The sequence below is a fragment of the Poromitra crassiceps genome (assembly GCF_964638095.1).
Source record: "Poromitra crassiceps genome assembly, chromosome: 6".
Lineage (NCBI taxonomy): Eukaryota > Metazoa > Chordata > Actinopteri > Beryciformes > Melamphaidae > Poromitra > Poromitra crassiceps.
In genome coordinates, this window is record NC_139627.1 from 51,294,098 (window position 1) to 51,315,106 (window position 21,009).

Here is a 21,009-nt window from a genome sequence, read left to right on the forward strand (position 1 = left end):
GAGGGATAAGTAGCATTTATATTCTCCCAACTCAACCGAGGAGGAAGAGAGCGCCCGCTCTCATAGCTGTGAGTTGGGACGGACGTTTTAATCAATGACTCTTTTGTTTCTTGCTAGTGATTGTCTACATGTAAATGCAGCTCGCACTCATTATAGCCTATTACAGGACATTGCATTTAGTCTATGGGGATTGCTCTTCCTAGACCCACCTCGATCTTGTCATCTGTTTGCTGTGCCCGCCATAATTGATGTTTGCAGTGATTTCTTTTGCAGCGTGGCTGCCGTAACCTAGCAGTGTGAAGTGAATTTCTGTGCAGTGTGTCTGCCGTTATTATCCTGGTTGTAGTGGTTCTTTTGCAGTGTTTCTTTTCCTGCCTTATTGCAGTGGAGTGGACATACGAGTGACTTATAATGATAAATCTTTCTGGATCTAAAACCCAGTTTTGGGGTGTGCTGTGCTAAAACCACTTTGTAACAAGTTGCTGCAGGAGGGTTAATACAGTGGCAATTCCCCTAATGATTTTGAAACTGTTCATGTGATGACTTAATGACGTGCTGTGCTCACCTAAACTTTTATCTTTTAATTAGTTAAATAAAGCATTGTATATTTTTGTACTTTACTACTTGTTGTTGTTCTTTGGGGTCCAGATTTTAAACTGGTTTAGCCGCGGGTCTTGAGTCAGACTTCACAAATCACTTCTTCATCTAAACTATTACGGAAAGCCTCGTGTCGGTGGAATATTCCCCCAGAGATAAGGTGCTAATCTGATGATTAGATATTGCATATTGCATGCTAAGGCAAGCTTACTGAATGACCCTAAAATACAAGAGGAAAGATTTAAACTGCAAATGCGGCAGTGAATGTGATTAAGGTTACCGCCTGCGCGGAAGCGGGAGGATGCGGGCAACTTGCACGTCAGGTGGAAACATGGAAGTGAAAGGGGGAAAAGCGACATGTTGGTAGTGAAAAACACTGAACTGAAACCTGAACTGAACGGAAACCTCAGCTGACACAGGCCTGCATCCTCAACGTCCCTCAGCAGCTCAATCTGGCTGGTTGGTCTCTCCTGTGCAGTGTGCAAGGAGAGATGGGTGAGATTTGAGAATGTGGAAAATGTATTACTTGGAAAAATGGTTTCCAATACAATTTCTCCCGGAAGTGAATGTTTTGGTGTGGAGCTGTCCAAAGAGCAGAGTGTTAAGTGAAAAAGGATGGTGAACAGTGAGATCAAAATGCTACACTGTCTTTTTGTCAGTTCGTCTTTACAAAAGAATCAAAAGACGAAGGTGACTATTTTGATGACTATTAACTATGAATATTTTGCCTAATATTTATAACCATGTGAAGATGGTTCAATCAAGCACTGGCCTATCTGCAAGTGAAACTGTTTATTGCATATCGTCGCCGATGAAAACCACTTAACTCTTTTTATTAACTTTTTATGATTTTTACTTTTGACTATCGATGGAATATATCCATTCGAGTGTGAACACAAGCGTACCCAAACACTGAAGTGGACTGCTATTTGTTTACTGCGTGATGACCAGTTATCCTATGGTTTGGACTTGGTTTGGAGGTAACAGTCAAGTCAAGGTAAACTTTATTATCCCATAGGGAAATTCAGGTGGTTGAAGGTGCAAAACCTAAAAACATATAAGCGCATAAACAAGGGCAAATTCGGCCCCAGACCACGTGCGGCGTGTGGCAACCGCGGGCGCAGGCATCCCTGGGTTGTGGCTAGATGGGGTCCAGCCACGGATGTTGTGATGTGAAATTGTGGCAATTGTTATTCCATGAAATTTGTGTTACTTCTTGTAAAGTGTCATGATGAAAGCAAAGATACAACAGGGTGAGATAAAGGATCCATCCCCCAATATTCAAGTAGCCTCTAATTGTGTGTGTGTGTGTGTGTGTGTGTGTGTGTGTGTGTGTGTGTGTGTGTGTGTGTGTGTGTGTGTGTGTGTGTGTGTGTGTGTGTGTGTGTGTGTGTGAGTGTGTGAGAGAGAGAGAGAGTGTGAGTCTCCCCCTCCAATGATGATCACAGGTACCCAATATGTTGCATGCATTTCTGATCACCAATACCATGATTATTATTTTTAGGGCTTTATAGCATGAATGAGAGATGAATAGAGGGGGCAGCTATCATTGTTTTTGTAAAAATGGCAGCACTCAAAGCATACAATAATACAGTCCACAGCAACTAAGAAGGGCTACCCCCAAAACGCCTGGGTTACACACATTAAACTGGGACAGAGAGATGACTTCTACTAACAGCACCCACAGGTAAGTTGGCCGCCCACAGTAACCCCAATAATAAATAGGCTATTTATTTACCCCTGTTTGACCCAATGTTTTTGTGTCTTTTAATCAATCACCTAAATATCACATTATATTATCATATATTCTCTTAATTGTATGATCTAATTTGATATCTTATAATGTATAATATATCATCTATATATAGATAGATTTATAGATAGCCTATATACAATTGGATCTGATCAGTGTAGTAGCTACATTATTGATGTAAAATGTTATTTTAGGGGTAAACATTTCATTGAATACTAGAAAATCTGGCCCTCACAAACACAACAAAGAAAATCATGTAATCAAATCTGTTTGAAAAGTCTGTAGGTGATTGGTATAATTACGTATTAGAAAACATTCACTTATATCCGTTCCGGACCCCATTCCGTTAGTTCAAGTTCAAGTTCAAGTTCAAGTTCAAGTTTATTAGTGTCCCAAAGGGCATGTTAACATGTTACATGCATGTAGTTAAGAATAAATAAAAGTCAAAGTAAAACATCAAGGACCTTGATTGTGACACCCAATGACCGATAATGTGCAAGGTAGCATTAAAGTGCACAGCGATCAGTAAAGCGATCAGTTAGTGCCCCCCGATGGCTGACAAACTTTACTTCACTGCAGTGACCACAAACCCCTCTCCATTAAACAACCAATGGACAATTTGCGATGGCATTTAAACCTCCGTAAAGGGGTTCCATGTCATCCCCTGACCTGGATGATTTTGAATGACGTGAATTCACTTTCAATTAGAGAGAATGTATTTAAATCATGAGAGACCAGTGGGTAAAATTTGACAACCAAGCTTTATTCACAAATAGCATGGAAAATGGTAAATGGCCTGCATTTATATAGAGCACTTTACAATCAGTAGGTACATTCACCCATTCATACACCGATGGTGGCAGGCTACCATGCACAAGGCCGGATTAACCATAGGGCAACCGGGGCAGGTGCCCCGGGGCCCTCGGGGTGAAGGGGCCCTCCAAAAAAAAAAAAAAAAAAATTTTTTTTTTTGGTCGGGCTCATGTTGGGCTCCACAGAACTATGACACAAATCTAAGACCAATCAGGACAAAATAAAATGTGTTTCCAAGAAGATTAAGTCTGATGATTTAGTCTCATTGGATGCCTGTGGGCAAGTGGTGACCAGGGGCGCGGGAAGTGGGGGTGCTTGTGGTGCTGCGGCACCCTCTGCTGTTTTGTATTGGAAATGTAATGTCAATTATTTTTACCCCCTGGGAGCTTCAGTGCCCCGGGGCCCCTGGGGGTGTTAATCTGGCTCTGACCATGCAGGGTGCTGCTGGCACACCATCAGGAGCAATTTGGGGTTCAGTATCTTGCCCAAGGACACTTTAACATGCAGACTGGAGGAGGCAGGAATCGAACCACCGATCTCTTTTATCCAAAGCGATTAGTGGACGACCCGCTCTACCTCCTGAGCTACAGCCGCCCCCAATGGCACGGCAACTAATTTTGGCGTAATGACTCCGTGGTAAGATGACCCTCTTCTTGTGGTGAGAGGATGGCATCTGCTCAGTCTGGGATAGAGAATCCCTGTATGGAATTCTTCAGGAGTCAAGATGTTGGTGGTGTACTGGGGAGGTGGGTGGGGCGAAACACAGCTCCAGAGAAGACGAGCGGCCCAGGTACAGCCACCACTAAGGTGAACGGCCAGGAAGAGGCTGACGACGCGCTGACCATGGCTATATATACTGCCACGTCATAGGCTCAGCAGCAACGTCATAGCGGACGTCATATTGACAGGGGCTGATTGGCTATTGAGGATTGGGTGATGAGTCACGAGACACGCGTCATAACAGATGTCACACTTGACTGATATGAGGTAACGTGGGGACACCTCGGCATTCCGAAATGTCGGCACTCCGAAATACCGGCATTCCGACAAAATTGAGATCTGTCTCGCCATTGCGAAAGAACCCTAACCCTAACCCTAACCCGGGTGACAGGCTGGAGCTAACCTCTCCCAGCCCCCACGTCTAAACCTAACCTCCCCCAGAACCTAACCCTAAACCTAACCTCTCCCACCCCCCACGCCTAAGCCTAACCTCCCCCAGAACCTAACCCTAAACCTAACCTCTCGGCGAAACATTTTTTGGAGATAAAAAGGGCCGCCTCTCCGAAAGCATAGAAGTCAATGATCGGAATGCCGACACTTCGGAATGGCGAGATGACCCCAGGTAACGTGACTGGTCTCCATCTTGAAACTCGGTCGAGACCAACATGTGACTCATTCCCGTCAAACTTGCATCAGTCGTGTTTTCTCTTGAATTGAAAGTGAAGTGAATGAAGGAAATGAAATATCTGGATGTCAAAACAAAAGAGAAAAAAGAGGATGTGGGAAAAAACAAGTGGAGCAGATGCTGATTAGGCAGATAACTGAATGCTGTTATTTTAGTAGGTATAGCCTGTGGGGGGATAGTTGGATAAATTCAGCTAGCAATGGTGTCACATTTTGTTGTTGTTAGTTAACCTGGCCTCAAACGTCCACTTGGACTCAAGGATGAACTGATTACATTTTGGTGGTCAAAGTTCAAGGTCACTATGACCTCTCACACACCCAATTTCCAAGCTCTGTAACGCAACATCACAGGAGCGCTTTGACGGAATTTCCTCCAATTTGCCTCAAATGGCGATTTGGACTCAAGAATGAACTAATGGCAGAGGCATAAGTCCGCGTTGCGGTCGTTCTAGTTTTCTATTCAAGATATATTTTGTAGACATTGTTACCAGAGCTTGTCAACAGGCAAGGCAGTCAACTGCTTGCGGCCCCAGGCCTTTAGGGGCCCCCGAAGGCTGATTTGGAATGACATAGGAAACCTGCCTAAAGGTCATGTCATTCCTGTAAAAAATAAATAATAATAATCAAAAAAGTTGCTTTTCAGGAATCAATCATACGGCCTTATCATGGGAGTGATGTCATTGTCAAGGATTGAAATAATACTGGATTATCAGTGAGATCACATCTATATGTTAGTAGTGCCTTTTAACTTTTAGTCAGTTCCAAAAAATAGTGACATATGAGATTACTGATTGAATCAGCGTCACAGAGAAAATATAATCAAAGTGTGTATTTTCTTGTGTGTATAAACTTAGTACTGAGTTATGCAATCTATTTTGTACATTGGTAGTTGCATATCCTCTAAATATTTGCTGCGTCTGATTGCATAACTCTCTCTCACTTCTGCCAAAGCCATTCCAGGGAATAGTCTGTTCCTCACCCCTGCCACCCACCACCCCCTCCCCCCATGGCATCTAGAAACGACACAGAAGTGCAGATAAGAGGCATGTAGTAGTCAAGTCAAGGTAAACTTTATTGTCCCAGAGGGAAATTCAGGTGGTCGAAGGTGCAAACATAAAAACATGTAAGAGCATAAAAAACATTGAATCACATGAGACATAACAGTTTCAGTTTCGTGTACTACATGTCTCTGTTCAGTGTGCACGCACGCACGCACACACACTCACAGACACACACACACTCACACACACACACACCCACTCACACACACACTCACAGACACACACACACACACACACACACACGCACGCACACACACTCACAGACACACACACACTCACACACACACACCCACTCACACACACACTCAGAGACACACACACACACAAGATAAAACATAATAGGCTACAGTGCGCTGTGCATACAGGTAGTTGTCAGCAGTGGTGTAGTGGTCCCAGGAGAAGTGGGGGTATGTATATTTATATATATATATATATATATAGTACTTTTGCTGGACAGTCATTATTGGTGTCTACTAAAACAACAACATTGTGATTGAATTACAATGTAACAATGGAAACATAACCTGAACATTTCTGAATTTAGTTGATTGATACAAAAATGTCAGACCAACTCACTAAGTTAATTTGAAACCAAGTAGCTACCAAAATAATGGAAGCATTCAAGTAATTGAGGGATGCATTATTATAGAAAGCAGGCTAAATTGCGCCCCCCCCCCCTCAATGTGACTGTTTCTCTCTTGACATACAGTAACAGGTTTTATTTTGAAAATCGACAGGATGTTTATTTTATTATTCTGGTGAATTCCTGCCCAGTTTGATCTGCTCTGTGCTGCTTGATGCAAAAAATACGCGAAAATACACAGGCCGATTTGTTTAGTGGAGCAGAGCAGAGAGCCGCTTCGGGGACGCCTCTGGTGGACACAGACGTTCACTAATGGCTCAATTCCACCACATTTTACAGCCCTGCACAGCCCGTCACCACTCGGCTCTACTTGTTTCAACTCGATGGACGTTCTGCTTCGACCGCCGTTCATCTGCCCCCGCCCACACCTGGTCGTCATAGCGACCGCATATCTGCCCTCCGCCCATGTTCCGAAGTAGGCTATAACATATAACGTTACAATTAAATCCATACACAGAACTTTTAAACTGTTTATGAAATACTGGTGCCTCTAAATGACCTACAGTGTGTGTGTGTGTGTGTGTGTGTGTGTGTGTGTGTGTGTGTGTGTGTGTGTGTGTGTGTGTGTGTGTGTGTGTGTGTGTGTGTGAGAGAGAGAGAGCAGTGCTGGCATGACCACAGTCCTTGATCCTGGCCTGAGCAGCCAGCTCATAGCATCACAGCATGTTGGGCGGGTGTTACAGTGTACATGGGCAAATGTGACAATCGACCAGGAGAATGGATATCACTTTGTTGTTAGTCAAAACTCACATGCGCTGCACGAGGGACGGGCGCGAGGGACGGGGGTTGCGCTAGAGTGAAGCCTCTACCCCGGCGGCCTCTCACCAGGCAAGACCGCGGCTTCACCAAAGCGCCTGCGGCCTAGCGGAGCCGACGCAGCACTGAACTACACAATCGCTTTCCTGAGAGCAGCGGACTTTTGGACAATTGAAACCACCGCTACGGTTTTATTTCACCAGAGGCGAAGGCAGCAACACAAAAGACTGATGGAAAAGCATAACAGAAGAGAAGGTAAGCCCCCCACTAAACTGGTATGCAGCACTGCATTGACAGTCAGTAGGATAGACGAGTAAACACGATTCTGCCTGACCAATCAGTCGTCTACAATGTTTTCACGTCACCGTATGAACCCGGGTTCGCAGAATAGAACCCCGACGAGGCAGGTACTAAAAGTAGCACGACTCAGCCCCAAATCAAACCTGGCTGGGCCGGTTTTTACCGGTGGAATGAGACCATTTATCGAGTCGAGCGGAGCGGGACCGCGCTATTACCTGCGGTGGAATTGGGCCAATATCACACTAGACAGGCTGCGACCAGCTCCGGTGTCCGCCTCGCGGTCGTAATGCAAGGTTTCCTGGTGGAATCTCAATCTGCCCGGCAGAGACTTTAGGCAGAAAAGAGAAAAAACTTGAATGGATGCGCATCAGGGGCGATTTAGAAGTGAGTAGATCAGTGTTGTACTGATGTAAAATGTTATTTTAGGGGTAAAAAATGTCAAAGAAAATATTGAATACTAGAAAATCTGGCCCTCACAAACACAACAAAGAAAACATCATCATGCATTCAAATCTGTTTGAAAAGTCTGTAGGTGATTGATATAAATTAATTATGGATTAGAAAACATTCACTTTAGTAAATCTAACCCCCAATCCGTTAGGGCCCCCCGACAGCTGACAAACTTCACTTCACAGCAGTGACCACAAACCCCTCTCCATTAAACAACCAATGGACAAGTTGCAATGACATTTAAACCTCCATAAAGGGGTTTCATGTCATCGAAAGTGAATGAAGGAAATGAAATATCTGGATGTCAAAACAAAATAGAAAAAAGAGGATGTGGGAAAAAAACAAGTGGAGCAGATGCTGATTAGGCAGATAACTAAATGCTGTTATTTTAGTAGGTATAGCCTGTGGGGGGATAGTTGGATAAATTCAGCTAGCAATGGTGTCACATTTTATTGTTTTGTTGATGTTAGTTAACCTGGCTAAGCTAATAGTTAGGCTATTAATTGCTATGAAAGCAGGGCACACAATTAGCACCAGTCACTCACCACTCAGCAGCCAAATGCTGGTCAAATATAAATCTGCAAGTGGCTGCTAGGTAGATTTGATTCACTCACCACCAGAGATGGGAAGTAACAAAGTACAAATACTGTACTTAAGTAGATTTTTCAGGTATCTGTAGTTTACTGAGTATTTATTTTTCTGACAACTTTTTACTTTTACTCCCTACATTTTAACAAAAGTATCTGTACTTTCTACTCCTTACATTTTCAAAACAAGTGTGTTACTTTAGTTTTAATGCAGGACAACAACGATTAAAGAAAGACAGAGAAGAAACGGGGCAGAATGAATAGAGATAGCTCATTCCAGGCTCCACCAATAGTATAAAATGGCACTTGTCCGGTCGCCTAAATGTCAGCTTGTGATTAGTCTGGGCACCTTTCACCCCGCTTTTTGTCATGGGGGCGTAAACCACGGAACCAGAATGAACACCGGAAGGCAGTGCGCCAAAAAAAACGTCTTTGTGCCGTTAGCTTGACGTCTCTTTCCTCGATTAATTGTCTGATGCAAAGCTTCTGTATTGCCTTAAAAGATGTGAGATTGTGAATCCGCAATGTTTCTAAAATAACTTATTCAAAAACTTTGTTCGGTACATCCATCTTTTGTTTTGTTGTTTGCTGTTCTGATACTTGTGTCAAATTGTCAAGTTAACGTAAAAGTTGATGAGCTAGAAACGCTGCCCTTCCTGTCTAGGGCGGGCTCTAGGCCGGAACCAGGTAGGGTGACAAAATCAATTGTGAACGGAAGCCAGGCTCTTTCTCGCCGAGAAGAGCCAGGTGACGCGAGGTTAGCTTGTGATTGGCTCTCTGTCAATGTTATGAAACTTCATTGGCTAGACAGTCTCCTAAGGGGGCGTGGACATAACGTGGAAAAGAAGTGCACAGTCCACCCACCACACCACATGTATCGATGTATCAGAACGACGCACCAAACATGAGATCACTCGGTCGCACTGAGAAATTGCGTCTGTGAATAATTTGATGTCCATGTCAGCCAGAGGAACCAGCAATATGAGCGGCGATGCCGAAAGTGAAGTTGGAGTTGTCAACACTAGGAGCCAGACGAACCAGAGGCTCTGGCAGTGTAGCATTTTTTTTCAAGTCTCTTGTTTACATGGTGTAATAGTTATAATCTGATCAGACACTAGTTAGTAAGATTTTGAAAAGCATGGTGCATAAGGCTAGTGGAGAGGGCGGTTCTAGGCCGTTTTTGGGTGGGCTTTAGCCCACCCAAAAATAGTCTCAGCCCACCCAAAAAAAATAGAGGCAAAAAATTTTTTTTTTTTTTTTTTTTCCTCTCCAAATCCATGGTGGTCATTAGTAGCAGTTTCTGACTACACTCAATGCGCTGTGTGCGTGTTCCCCCCCCCCCCGTCTCTATGTTCTTAGGGTGGGCTGAGACAAACATTTAGGGGGGTTCAGCCCACCCGAAAAGTTTCTAGAACCGCGGCTGCGCAGGCGCTCCCTCCTCCATCTATCTGCCTAATCCCACATCACTTCACACAGGTCACACACAGTACAGCAGCGAAGTGGTCCTCCACAGTCCACACAATCGTTCTCCCCACTCATGATCAATGAAACTGTGAGGTGAGCATTGAGCAGTCAGAGTCGTTAGTAGTTACTTAATTAGCGCATATTGATATGCAAATTAGCGCGTAACGTTGAAAGAAGATAATATAAGAGAGGGCTACGACGCTCTGGATCAAAGTTGATCGCGTAACGCGTAACGTTGTTTCGTAGGCTAAACAAAAGAACTTGTGGCTGTGCCTGCCAGACAAACAGGTGGACTGGAGGAAGGTAGGTAGGCTACCATGGCACCAGCCAGCCATGTCATGCTAGCTCGCAGTAAAGTGGGTGTAAATGGATGCAATGTTTTTTGAGAAACATATGGGCATAAGTGACAAACATATTTTCAAACGGTCCCTTGTTATCTGAATGAAATTAAGCCCTTCAGAATCGCAAGTGGCTGCTTTACACAGCCTGTCTGATGTGATGATGATGATAGCTTAACATGCGTGCATGGCATGCTATTCCCTTTTCTTTCCTTCTTTCCCTATTTTTGCACGCTGTGGTGGTGGTAGCCTACCAACTTCCAACCAGTCAGATCTTGTTTTTTCCCACAATAATTTCATAATACCATTTGTAATGCCACCGTTGTAGTGCTGTTGTTCAAAATTACAGTACATTTTCTCAGATTTATTGGTGTCTTTCTAGTCACACAATTTAATAGTCAGTGTTTCCCATACACTGATCTATTTGTGGTGGTACACCCTATAGATTTTGACCCCCACAAATACTGCCACATATTAATTTCAACTAGTTGACTGCAAACTCCTGCTTTAGTGCTTACAGTATATTATTATCTTGTCGGAATATTATTCCAGCCAATAAGTTAGGAAGTTCCCTTTTGATATAATTTTACTTTTGTTTTGCCTACAAAGCAAAATGTTACTTTACTTGAAACTCCCCTGAAGTGATTTTGGTATTATTTATGCAAGCATAATTCTACCATATAGAACCTGTATGCAGAATATATATAGTATATATAGGGAAACAATTATTTTTTCATCGCTGTAAAACCACAGAACGGTAAAGAAGATATTGATGTGTGTAGTTCTTCATAGATCTAGTCTCTTCATTTTGATCTCAAAGTGCGCCAGTTTGATCCATTTTTACTTGAAACTGTACAAAATTTTCTTCCGGGGGGGCATGCCCCCGGACCCCCCTAGGGGTTCAACGGTCCATGACCTTTGGGTGGGCTGAGCCCACCCAAAGCTCTGATGCTAAAACCGCCCCTGGTGGAGATGGAGGGAACTGAAGGTGAAAATGTATGAGCGGGGGAGGAAGATGCAGAAGAAACAGTGGATGACAGGGAGGGGGAGAAGAGGTGGAAGAAAATGTTTAAAGTGTTCAGATTGTCCGTTACACTTCATTGTTTACATTGACCTCCTTTTAGGGAAGAGAAGGAACAAGTAATAATAGCTTAATTACACCTGAAGTGTGTTTTGTTGTTTCTGTATTTCAGTTGAATGTTTCAGCTTCACATTTGTCTGCTGAAAGTGGAAAGTTTCTCTGTGATGATTAAACATCTGATTTCAAGAGGTGGGCCTACAAGCATGATTCATCACATCACAGCTTGGAAACAAATCCTGGTCCAATATTCAACTTACACAAGTATAATGTAGAAACTTGAAGCTCCCAGACCACATACAGATACAGATACAGATACAGATACAGATACACATACACATACACATACACATACACATACACATACACATACACATACACATACACATACACATACACATACACATACACATACACATACTGTACACTGAGATTAAAAAACACAGGACAAGCACAAGCAGGGTATAGTTCTTGCACAAAGGATAGTTAGGCTAAATCTTGTCTTGTGTTTTTGAATCTCAGTGTATGTGCTCTGGAAGCTTCCATAAAGTAGGAGACACCTTGTATCCAACAGTTAAACTTTTGTAATTAACTATTTGCATAATTATATATCCTGGAATATTAATGAGGGAGGAATAGATGTCATTTTAAGGATTTTAATGGGATAATCTGACTGTTTTTGTGGAAAAACCACAGCACATATTATTAATCAAAGTAGAGTTTTAAGATGTATAAACACATGTTTGTAGGATATATTTTTAAGTTCAATAGTCTTCAAATTATATTATTAATATGACGTGAGGTTCAGTTAGCTTTGCACAGAAACATCCGGTAAAAATACTTTTTACTTTTACTCTTTTAGTACATTTCAGAGCCTGTACTTTTTTACTTTTACTTGAGTAAATAGTTGAATCGGTACTTCCACTTTTACCAGAGTAGTTTTTTTACACAAGTAACTGTACTTCTACTTAAAGGGACAGCTCACCCTAAAATCCAAAATACATATTTTCCTCTCACCTGTAGTGCTATTTATCCATCTATATTGTTTTGTGTTAGTTGCCTGAGTTTTGGAGATCGGCTGTAGAGATGGCTGCCTTCTCTTCAATACAATGGAACTGGATGGCACTCGGCTTGTGGTACTGAAAGAAACAAAAAAAAAAACATTTGAAAAACTCAACAGCAATGTCTCTTTCCAGAAATCATGACCCAGTTACTCAAGATAATCCACATACTTTGTTGTGAGCAGTTTCATGTAGGAACTATTTTCTTTTGTAGGAACTAGCCAGCAGCTAACGGGTGTAGTTCGGTCAAAAGAAAATAGTTGCTACATGAAACTGCTCATAACAAGCTCTGTGGATTACTTGAGTAACCAGGTCATGATTTCTGGAAAGAGACATTGCTGTTGAGTTTTTCAAATGAATTTCTTTGGCACTTTGTGTCAGGAAGTAGAATGCCAGAGCTGTGGCCCAACACTGTTCTGCTCACACACACACACACACACACACACACACACACACACACACACACACACACACACACACACACACACACACACACACACACACACACACACACACACACACACACACACACACTTCACATTCTTATTATAGGAGGAGAGAGTGACCCTAATTCTCACTTGTTTTATGACCTCAGGAAACATTTTTCCATTTGACTTTATGTTCTGGTCTCAGTGATTGTTTTTCTGTTTATTCCTTGTCTGCTGTGTTTTCCTCCCACCTGTTGCCTATGTGCAGGGCTGTATTACTGAACGGGCAAACCGGGCGAGTGCCAGGGGCCCGAGAGCTCAGGGGGCCCATGAGCTAGAGTCTCTTCGCAGGCCGCCACAGGCGGCCTGCGAAGAGACTAACTGATGGGGCCCCTGAGCTCACTTTGCAGCTGAGACTCTAGCTTATGGGCCCCTGAGCTCACTTTGCAGCTGAGACTCTAGCTTATGGGCCCCTGAGCTCACTTCGCAGCTGAGACTCTAGCTTATGGGCCACTGGGCTCACTTCGCAGCTGAGACTCTAGCTTATGGGCCCTTGAGCTCACTTCGCAGCTGAGACTCTAGCTTATGGGCCCCTGAGCTCACTTCGCAGGCGGCCTGCGAAGAGACTCTAGCTAGCTTATGGGCCCACTGAGGCCTAGCCGCCTCGTATATCAGGCCTGGCCGGGCCTGGGACGAAATTATCCCAACCCTTTATTTTTACAAAATGTTCCATATGAATAATTATTTCTGGTCCCAGGGCCTGCACACCTGAAACTGTCTGGCCTGTCAGCGGGCCTGCCTCTTTGTGTAGTCGCTGTTAAATATACTGTTATAAACTAAGCTATTTTGAACTTCTCATAGGGGCCCACCCACCTCTTGCAAAAATCAGGGGATGCCCTATATTATTTCAGATATAATAGGCTATTATTAAGCCTATTATCATAATTTCTCAAGAAAGAAGCTTGTAATCTATTTATATTATCAGATGTAATATTATATGTAATTGTATTTTCCATGGTTTGAGTTGTCTTTTGTTATTTTTTGTTAAGGTAAATAATAAAAAAGTATGATCAAAGCTTGTGTGTGTCCCATGGGCCTGCCCGGCCTGTTCACATGCCCATTAGATTAATGAACTGGTTGATAGAGGGCGCTAAGTGAGTTTAGACACAGGTCAGTGAGTTCAAACAGGTCAACGAATCAACGAATAAGACAATTTGTCAATGAGCAGCAAGCATTAGCATAGCCTATTAAAAATGGAGCAGCGCCGAACAGCATCAGGGCCTCTAAGCGGAGCAGCTAAACTGAAGATAAGAAAAGAAAAGGAAGCAAGGCAAGCAGGGGTTTTACAGCAAATTCCTCGCATTTCAAGTTTCTTTCCAAAAGTTCAGAGGGACGAGGAGGACAACAATGTGGCAGCATCAGCGGCTAACGAGGCCGCCATGACGGGAGGTGTTGAGGTCGAGGAGGAACAACAACCAGGTAGCAGCACTGCTGCTGCACCAGCATCGGGGCTACTGTTGGTGGGTGAGGAGGAACAGCAGACCGGCATGGCCATGGGAGGATTACTGGATCATGGGGGGGCTACCAACGACGGTGGAGATGGCGAACGGCAGTGCACATCGCCTCCCCCCGGCCCCCGCCCGCCTGATACTGATAGCATCATTGAGGAGGATGATCAGCCTGCTGAAAGAGAGCAGGGCCAGGGCGAGCAGGCTTGGTTCTTCACTGTTACTGACCCAGCTTTGTGGGGGAATCATTATAAAAGTGAGCGGGCCAAATCAGTCCTTATTGACAGAGGAGTTCAAGTGTTCCAGAATCGCCGTGCACATTATCCAGCCTCTGTTAGGGAAAGTGGGATTGGTGGCAAGACCCGCCGCATCTTAACAAACGAACAGTTTACATCCAGATTGCTCAATGGTGACGTGGTTGACAGAGAATGGATTATATATTCCCCATCCACAGGAAATATTTACTGTTTTGCATGCAAGCTGTTTTCCATCAAATCGCAAGCATTCGTTACTGGCTACTGTGACTGGAAACACCCAGAGCGAATCAGCGAGCATGAGAGAAGTGTAGAGCATGGAGCCTGTATGCGTGCCCTGCATCATAGATCCACAGGTGCTGGTGCAGCCACCGTGGACTCCGGCATTATGAAGCAACTTGAGGGAGAGAGGGAATATTGGAGAGAGGTGCTTAGGAGAGTTGTCTCTGTCATAAAGTTCTTGGGGGAGAGGGGTCTCGCATTTAGGGGAGATGACGAAGTGTTAGGTTCACCACACAACGGTAACTACTTAGGCATCTTAGAGCTGTTGTCAGAATTTGATCCATTCTTGGCGGAACATTTGAGAAAGTGTGGAGGCAAGGGGAGGGGCAGTGTTTCATATTTATCATCAACCATTTGTGATGAGTTTATACAACTTATGGGGGAGAAAACTAAACAAGCGATTATAAAGGAATTACAAGATGCTAAATATTTCTCTGTAATAGTTGACTCGACTCCTGATTTATCCCACGTAGATCAGCTCACCTTTATATTCCGATTTGTGAGCAAAACAGGAGATGTAGTGGAGCGCTTTCTAGGATTCGAGCCCATCACGAGTCACACAGGGGAAAGCTTAGCAGACTGCGTTGTCTCAATGGTGCATGATCTTGGACTGGACTTGGCAAACTGCCGTGGGCAATCATATGACAATGCAAGCAATATGTCTGGGAAATACAACGGCGTGCAGGCACATCTAAAAAAAAGGAATCCGTTGATTCACTATGTACCCTGTGCTGCCCATTCTTTAAATCTGGTGGGAGTCAACAGTATTGAGGCCTGTAGTAATATAGTTGGTAAATATTTTGACTTGTTGCAGTCGCTTTATACGTTTAGCTCTGCCTCCACGCATCGCTGGGCCACAGTATTTGGTGATGCGCGTATAAACCTAACTCTTAAATCTCTCTCCAATACGCGCTGGAGCTGCCGTGCTGACTCAACGAAAGCCTTGTGGCAAAATTATAAAACTATACAAGAGAGGCTTAACAGTGTTTCTATGGATGAGACAGAAAAAAGGGACACGCGCGCTGAGGCGGCTGCGCTCTGTGCGCAATTGGAGACATTGGAGATGGCGTTCATGGCCAAGTTTTGGGATACTGTGTTGTCAAGATTTCAAGCAACTAGCGCTACTTTGCAGAAAAGTGACATATCCCTTTCAACTGCAGTTAGGGCACTTGAATCATTGCGTGATTTTGTGGCTTCACAGAGAGAGCTTTTTGACAGTTTTGAGAGGGCTGCGCTGAGCATACCTTGCGTCAGCCAGACTTACAGACACGACACTCATCGCAAAAAGAAACGCAAGACTTTTGCTGACGAGACTGCGACTGGAGAGCAGGATATTGAGTTTGATGGCAGACGCAAGTTTCAGATAGAGACCTTCAATGTTGCCATAGATACGCTTATTCAGAGCCTCGGACACCGACTGGAGGCCTACGGGCACCTGTGCAGTTTGTTCAGTGTGCTTTTCTGTGCCAAATCTGAATCCGCATCAGTAATTATTGAAAAGGCTAAAGTCCTGGCATCTGCATATCCATCCGACCTACAGGACACTTTAGGAGATGAACTAATTCAGCTCAGATCATTTATTAAAGCTGAAGATGATACAAGCGCAAAAGGACTGCTGAAAATAATTTTAGATTGTGGCCTGCAATCACTGTTTCCAAATGTTTATGTCGCGCTGCGGCTGTTTCTGACTTTGCCTGTCACCAACTGCGAAGGGGAGCGGTCATTCTCTGTCCTGTCCAGGATTAAAAACGAATTGAGGACTAAGATGACACAACATCGCCTCAAAGCACTTTCTCTCATGGCAATTGAGAGCGAACTGACCAAATCACTGGATTTTAATGACATCGTGGATGATTTTGCAAGAAGCAGAGTCAGGAAAAAACACCTATAAGGTAAGACTGCTTTCTGATTATTTTATATGCTTATAAAGACAGTATTTATGTTTTTGCTAACATGTGTGACACCTATTGTTTTTTTTTACTTTGATTTTGTTAGAGGTGGCTAAAACATCTCTTATTTGCGTTGGAGTGTAGCCTACGTTGTTAATGTGGTGTGTCGGCTGAGACCCGCTGGTTGCTGCGCTGTAAATCCTGTGTTGGATACAGGTGAATTGAATAGCCTACAGTAGCTATATGTGATTGTGCTGTGCCATGTTGGCTTTGAGTGTTCAGGTGGCTTGGCTGTGCTGTAAATCCTGTTGAGATGCAGGTGAATGTGTGTCTTAGTTATTAGTCTGGCCGACTGGCCGTAATAATGCGCATGGGCGCTGTGAGGGGGGGGGGCCCGTGAGGGGGGCTTGCCCAGGGGCCCGTGAAGTCATAATCCGTCTATGCCTATGTGCAACACGTTCTCACTCCGACCACGTAGCATATTGACGCTTTGTCCCGTCCCTTATGTGCCACTTGTTACTAACATGGTACCCTTGAGCGACCCATGAAACGACTTGGGCTTTCCGACTAAACTCAATGCAAACCCATAGAAGTCAACTTTGACGCTTATGGCAACTGCTCCCCCATCAGCCTAACTGCTCGCCCATTAGTCAACTGCTCACCATTAGCGTTTGGGGGGAGGTTAGGTTTAGGCGTGGGAGGTGGGAGAGGTTAGGTTTAGGGTCTGGGGGAGGTTAGGTTTAGGCATGGGGTGGGAGAGGTTAGGGTTAGGGTTAGGGTCTGGGAGAGGTTAGGTTTAGGCATGGGGTGGGAGAGGTTAGGTTTAGGGTTAGGGTCTGGGAGAGGTTAGCTCCTCCAGACCCTAATGGGCGAGCAGTTGACTAATGGTGGAGCAGTTAGGCTAATAGGGGAGCAGTTGCCATAAGCGTCAAAGATGACTTCCATGGGTTTGCATTGAGTTTAGTCGGAAAGCCCAAGTCGTTTCATGTGTCGCTCAAGGGTACCATGTTAGTAACAAGCGACGCACAAGGGACAGGACAAAGCGTCAATATGCGACGCGCTCAGAGTGAGAACGGGTTGCTATGTGCCCTCGTTAGTCAGCCCCATTACCTGAGTTCTCCGCACCAATCAGTTCTCCCGTTTTTGCCCTCTGTGTTCCTGCCTCCCCAGGTGCCCCTCATGTATGGGCTGATTTATGTGCCACCTCAAATTGAATTTGAATTGCTCAACTTGAATTCGAAATTTTGAATTTTGAATTTGAATTGCTCTATTTGAATTCGAATTTTTTCATTTTGAAATTGAATTGCTCTATTTGAATTCAAATTTTTTCATTTTGAAATTGAATTGCTGTTTTTTATTTTGAAATTTTTATTTTTTAATGTGAATTGAAAAACTGAATCTGAATAGCATAATTTTAAACTGAATTTATTTGCTTTGAAATTATTCAGTTTCCACATTCCTATTTCAAAATTCAATTCAAAATTTTCAGAATATTGTGTTCAAAAATTTCAACATGTGTGTGCGCCATCCGGGTCCTCAAGGAGGAAGAGGAGGAAGGAGGAAGAGCAATCGAGCGCTGATTGACCTAACTCCTTTTTGGCCAAGGCACCACACACCCACTCCCGCTAGAACTATTTGGTCTTGTTGTATTCAGGTTCGCTACATTCATAGAAGACCACTTTGAGTTGAACAAGGATGTTTATACAGTATATATCATTGAACAGTGTGAAAGGGCATAACTCATTCATTCAGTCAGTAGTCTGAGTTAACGTTGTCTCTTCTTCATGGGAAAAGCACTCTTCTTCTACGAATTTGTAGCCCTCTTAACATTAACCCCAGTCATACTGCCGCCCTGGTGGCAGGTTATGGATAATGCTTCTATTCCAAATATAAATCAATACAAATCGCTAATAAATGCTAGATAAAAGTCAAATGTATCTGAAACCACTATAAACAAACATGCACAGTGTCAAACTCAATCAATCACGGATAAACAAATACAACAAGCACGAGCCTGCTAACTAGGCTGGCAAATTGTCACCGGACACCGTGCTCACGACTAGATGGTTCAGTGCCAAGATAAGTAAGTCCACGCTGACAAAGTAGCCAACTCATGTGTATACGAGGGATCAGTGTTGTAAACGAAGCTGGGGCGAACTTATAATGGGACCCTATTGAGCCAGCCTAGTTAGCAGGCTCGTGCTTGTAAGAAGCCAACGAAGCCAACGTGTTTCCCGATTGCTTCTTAGCCTAAAATATCTTCCAATTATCTTCCGTTAAGAAGGCTGCGTTTCCCAAAAGCTTCTTAGCGCTAAGATGATCTTTCGTTAAAGGACGACTTTACCGTGGGGGATATGAATATATATTAAATCTCACACCCCTAAGGTTTTCGAATCCGTTGAAATTTTTGAAATTGGAGCTTCACTCCCAGAGATATCAAGCATCTCTCACATATTTTTTGGGCCAGCCGACGCGTTTCGCGTCATCTGGCCCAAGTCCGCCTTGCAGAAGTCGTGCACCTATGAACTACAACTGTTGTGAGCCATGGTCCCGCCTCTAGAGGTCCTCCACGCCCCTTCAGAGGTCTTCAACAAAAACGAAAAGGCAGCCATCTTTTTCAACCGCCTAGCCTGCTGTAGCTAATATTAGCTTCCCATAGTTCCTTGCAAAGAGACCATATCTCGGGAACGGAAGCACTAATAGACACGGGACTGGCGGCATTGGAAAGCTCGTCAAATTTTGCATCTAGTAGTAGGTGGGTTGAAGTAACGAAATCAACGCTGAGCAATGTACCCGTTTTTACACATTATTACAGAAAATAGTTACAACATCAGATGCGCGTAACTCCTACGAAAATGCCTTAAAATGCATGAATTTTTTTTTATGAAGACATCTCCCGACATATATACTACCGTTTAAATTTGGTGCAATTTGGAGGCAATTTTATTTTCGATTTATTTCTTGTTCTCTGTATGTTTTATTGTCGAAGCCTTCTTCTTCTTCTTCTTTGAGTTTTATGGCGGTTGGCAAACATATATGTGCATTACCGCCACCTACTGGAGTTTGATATCAGCCAAATGCCTGAGGGGTGGGCATGAAAACGAAGGCCACGCGAGCCCAGTGCATTGTGGGAAATGTAGTATTTTGAGTCCCCGCACCCGCACCCCCCCCCCCCCACACACACACACAGAGTGGATTTCGGTTGATATCTCTGTGAGTAAACCTCCAATTTCAAAAATTTCAACGGATTCGAAAACCTTAGGGGCGTGAGATTTAATATATATTCATATCCCCCACGGAAAAGCCGGCCTTTAAGAAGGTTTTGTAAGAAGGGTCTGGGGCATTCTTAACACCTTCTTAATGACGAAACACTGGCAGATCCAGCCGCGTCAGGCAAAAGGAGATACTTGTGTCCACTGTTCCTCCACTGTGTTTTTCCCTTTTTCCTTTCTTTCATGCACCCTTTATTGTTTAAAAGTGGGGAACACTTGAAAATCTCCCCTCTATGTATGGTTACTTGTGTTTTAAATGTTTTACCGTAGGCTATATTGCTCTAATCAGAATGGATTCCTTTTGTAATGTTGTGGATTTATATAGCACCTTTCACAGAACCCAAGGTCGCTTAAATTCTGTAGTGTTTCTCGCAATTGTGTTGTATGCTGTGTATATAAAGCAATTTGAACTGCAGTCCATGTCTGAAATAAATAATGTTTAATAGAAGAAGTTCTTGTTTAACATGACCACGATTAGGTTATTCTACAACAGTGTTTCTCAACCACTGGGTCGTGGTCCACTGGTGGGCTCAGAGTGCCATCAAGTGGGCCGCAGAGGACCTCTCACATCGAGATGGTGGACAGCTCCAGTTAAGATGCTTCTTAAGAGCCTTCTATTTTTATTTTTTTCTCTTCTGTTAAGAAGGCGTTTGGGAAACACTTCTTTGGAGCCTTCTTAACTCCTTAAGAAGCTTCTTAACTCTTAAGAAGCTTCTTTGTTGGGAAACTCAGCCATTGTCAGTGTCAAAAGCTGAATTTGATGGTCTGGTGTGTCGAGCAGGCAAATCGCTCTCTGTGACCACTCACTCACAACTTCCTCATTCTACCAACTAGCTGCAACGCAGCTCGGCTTTGTCTGCCTCAGCCTCAGAACAGATACTTCCTCCCCAGAGCAGTTTGGTTTGACCTACGTCACACAGCCTATAACAGCTCCTGCTATAGGTGCTGAGTAACACTTATCATCATGCAGCCTAGAAGAGCTCCCGCTAGAGCAGGTGAGGACCAATCTGTTGTCATGGAGACGGCGGTGGACAAGGAGGACGATAAAGTGTACAAGAAGAGCAGCAGCAG

General features: G+C 43.8%; 1 protein-coding gene across 1 annotated transcript in view; it reads left to right on the plus strand.

Moving 5' to 3' along the window:
* Nucleotides 1-21,009, plus strand: part of LOC310777967 (ATP-binding cassette sub-family C member 12-like) — a gene marked incomplete at both ends in the record, with an annotated part of 450,252 nt that overhangs the window by 32,851 nt on the left and 396,392 nt on the right. The window lies entirely within an intron of this gene.